This window comes from Zingiber officinale, chromosome 4B (assembly GCF_018446385.1).
Source record: "Zingiber officinale cultivar Zhangliang chromosome 4B, Zo_v1.1, whole genome shotgun sequence".
In the NCBI taxonomy this organism is placed as follows: domain Eukaryota; kingdom Viridiplantae; phylum Streptophyta; class Magnoliopsida; order Zingiberales; family Zingiberaceae; genus Zingiber; species Zingiber officinale.
The window spans coordinates 6,330,083-6,334,124 of record NC_055993.1 but is presented as its reverse complement, the minus strand read 5'-3'; positions in this window follow the sequence as shown (position 1 = coordinate 6,334,124).

Below are 4,042 nucleotides of genomic sequence, written 5' to 3'. Positions count from 1 at the left end.
TCTAAATTACGTCCGATCTGCTCTTTTAATAGTTTATTCATTAACCGCTGGTAAGTTGCTCCTGCGTTCTTCAATCCGAACAGCATTACATTGTAGCAGTAAGTGCCGTCGGCTGTGACGAAACTAACCTTTTCTTGATCCTCTCGGGCGAGCGGCACCTGATGGTAGCCCTGATAAGCGTCCAGCATGCATATTAACTCGCACCCGGCTGTGGAGTCCACCAGTTGATCAATCCGAGGCAGAGGGTAGAATTCTTTTGGGCATGCTTTGTTGAGATCCCGGAAATCAATGCAAACCCTCCACTTGTTGCCCGGCTTGGAGACTAGCACCACGTTCGCCAACTAGATTGGAAACTGTACTTCACGTATGTGGCCGGCCTCCAGGAGCTTCTCGACCTCCACTCGGATGATGGCGTTCTGTTCGGCGCTGAAGTCCCTCTTCCTTTACTTCGGCCGAGCGTCCGGTCGGACGTGGAGTTCATGCTGTGCTATACTTGGCGAAATCCCCGGCAGCTCATGCGTCGACCAAACGAAGACATCGCAGTTTCTCTGGAGACATTTGATCACCTCCTTTTTCTGGCTTGCCTCCAAATCAGCCGCGATGAATGTGGTGGCCTCCGATCGGGTCGGATGGATCTGCACCTCCTCTTTTTCTTCATAAACCAAAGAGGGTGGTTTTCGGTTATGGCGTTCACCTCGATCCGTGGCGTCTTCCGCGCGGAATTAGCTTCTGCTCGGACCATCTCGACGTAGCATCGCCGAGCCGCCAGCTGATCTCCTCGTACTTCTCCAACTTTGTCTTCCACCGGGAACTTAATTTTCTGGTAGAAGGTGGAGACGGCCGCTCGGAACTCACTGAGCGTCGGTCGCGCCAGGATGACATTGTAGGTTGAAGGAGAGTCGACCACGACGAAGTTGGTAGTCCGCGTCCTTCTGAGCAGCTCTTCTCCCAATGAAATAGTCAGTCGGACCTGACCGGCAGAACTTCATTGCCCGTGAACCTGTAGAGGGGGGTTGTCATGGGCAGCAGCTCGGTTCGATCGATTTGCAGTTGGCCGAAGGCCTTTTTGAAGATGATGTTGACCGAACTGCCTGTATCAATAAAAATGCGGTGAATAGTATAATTTGCTATTACCGCTTTGATAATGAGGGCGTCGTCATGTGGCACTTCGACTCCCTCAAGGTCCCTGGGCCCGAAGCTGATTTCGGGTCCGCTCGCCCGTTCCTGACTGCAGCCGACCGCATGGATCTGGAGCTGCCTGACACTTGCCTTCCTTGCTCTGTTGGAGTCTCCTCTGGTCGGCCCGCCAACTATTATGCTGATTTCACCGCGGGACGTATTGCTTCTATTTTCTTCCTCCCGTGCGGACGGCCTAGGCCGCTCCTTAGACATCTGGGGATTGTCCTCATGCCTTTGAGGATGATGCCGCTCGGGAGACTGTCGTTGTCGCCTGTCGTCGATCCGTCGATCGGCTTCAAAGTGTCGTTGTCGCCTGTCGGATGATGGCGATCGACGATGGCCACTCCGAGGAACGGGGTGGGCGATCAGGGGAAGGCTTCGGCAATCTCTTGTGTTATGCGTGTCCGTCCAGTGGAACGAGCAAAACATTGGGGTCCAAATCTTCTTTTTTGGTTTGGGTCGCTCGGCAGCTACCTCTTGAACGGCATGGGACCTTGCGTGGTTAGGGCGGACTGCTTCAGCTCGAGGTCCTCTGGGCGGCTGGTGGCCAGCGAGCGACTTCCGCTCGGCAGGGGATGGCCGCTCGGTTGGAGCTTCTTTTCTTCGGGCCGCTTGGGCTTCCTCCACATTAATGCACTCATTGGCCCGGTGCAACATATGATCATAGTCTCGGGGCGGCTTTCGAATAAGTGAGCGGAAGAAATCACCATCCACGAGGCCCTGCGTGAATGCATTCATCATTGTTTCTGAGGTGGCTGTGGGAATATCCATGGCCACCTGGTTGAATCGCTGGATGTATGCTCGGAGCGACTCCCTGGGCTCTTGTTTCATGGCGAATAGACTGACACTAGTCTTCTGGTAACGCTGACTGCTTGCGAAATGGTGGAGAAAGGCCGTATGGAACTCCTTGAAGCTGGTAATGGATCCGTCCGGCAGCCTCCGAAACCACCGTTGCACCGATCCTGAGAGGGTGGTAAGAAACACCTGGCATTTCACTCCATCTGTGTATTGATGTAGTGTAGCTGTGTTGTCGAACTTACCTAGATGATCGTCCGGATCGGTGGTTCCGTTGTATTCCCCGATCGCCGGGGACACATAATGTTGGATGGCCTCTGAAAATTGCCGGTTGATCCGTTCGGGGGAGGTGTCCGTTTGGGGGGCCTTGCCTTTTCTGTTGTCTCGCATAGGCGCCTCGTCGGATGAGATCCTCGGTCACGATTAACTGTTGTGGCTTCAGGAGGCATACGAAATAGGGCCCGATGAAATGGAACCGTGACCGGTGGTGCTTCCGCTCGGCCTCCCGACGCGGACGTCGCTTGTTGATCCATCCGCTCGGCTTGCACCTTCTGTTTCTGTTGTTCCACCAGCTTAGCTACTCTTTCCTCGATCAGAGCGTCGAGCTCCTCCGTGGAGAGCATCACCGTATGTGGTCGTCCAGCTTCGTCCATTGCTTCCGCTCGGATGTAGGTGCGTTCCCACAGACGGCGCCAATTTGATCCTGTCCGAATGCTGAATCAACGGACGCTGGGGACGTGGCGCTCCCTGCTAGCTCCTCGTATGCTCCGATGATCCTGCAACAAAACCGAGTCGGGTGGGGTTTCCCGGCGACGACCCTCCGACGATCAAGTCAGGCAAAGGGGAAACAAGGAGGTGGCTCCGAAGATCTAAGATTGCATACCTCCGGCGAAGTCTGATGGCTCTTATATAGAGCTATGGTGAACTTGGCGCACACACATCGAGGCGTACACGTGTCCTGCACCATACTTCAGTATGGGTTTGTCAAAAGAGCATGCCTGACGCCATACTGCTACAGTCCAAATACCTCCTTGATGGGACAGAAGAACCTCCCATCGTACGATTCTGCGTATGGCCTAGTCATCGAACATGTCTGTTGTCAGCGACAGAGGTTACTAGGATGACGCCCCTACTGTCCCGTCTTCTTTGATTTCATCTTCTCGAGCCAAGCATCCAGCTGCTCGGCGGCTCCTCACCTTCGACCCGTCGTAGATATTGGTCTGTCCGAGGGAGATTCATGGTCCCCTGCTCGGACGAACACTTTGGTCTGGTTGCCTGACGCCTTGGCCGAGCGGACAGGCCGCTCGGCCTTGTACCCTTGCCTTGGGCCACGGCCGACCGAACCACCCGCTCAGCCATATAGCCTTTTTACCTAGGCGTCTGAAACCCGGGCTCATGGCCGGCTTATAGTTCCTTCGGCTGGAGGGCATGGCCAGGCGATCGGCATAGGGTGCCCGCTCGGCGAGCCGACGGGGTTGACCCCTCTTCACTCCTGACCCCTATGTGTCGTTGACCCTTTTGCCCATGAGGGCCCCCCGGCCTTATCGCCGGATCAGTGGAGAAGATGATGTACTGGGTAAATGACTCTGAATGATATTGACATTGTGAAGGCTCCTAACTGGAAAAAAAAATAATTCAAAGGGTGTCAAGTGTCAAAGGGAACATCAACAACCGGGCCAGGGAAGGGTCCTGGCGCAGGCACTAGGATGCTCAAGTCAGTGACCGATCGAATAGTATGTAGTTAACAGTAATGAAGAGTAGATGCGTAGCATTTTTGTAATATAAGCGTACCTACGTCTGTAAGTGGAGACTCTTTTTTATCATGTTAATTTTCATCTCTACACGAGTCTTGATGTATTGCTAGAAAAGGATAGACTATAATGATATTTTGACACCTTTTTCAAAATGGACTTACAATCTCTGCGTTTTGCAGGGTAGAAACTTCTAGGGTACATGTAAGAGCAGAACCCCTGACCGAGTCCCTTTTGTAGTCCGCTCAAATGTCACTTGCAAGAGCAGCCAGGTCAAATTTAAGGAATGCTATCGGGGGCTCGATATTCGCTCGACC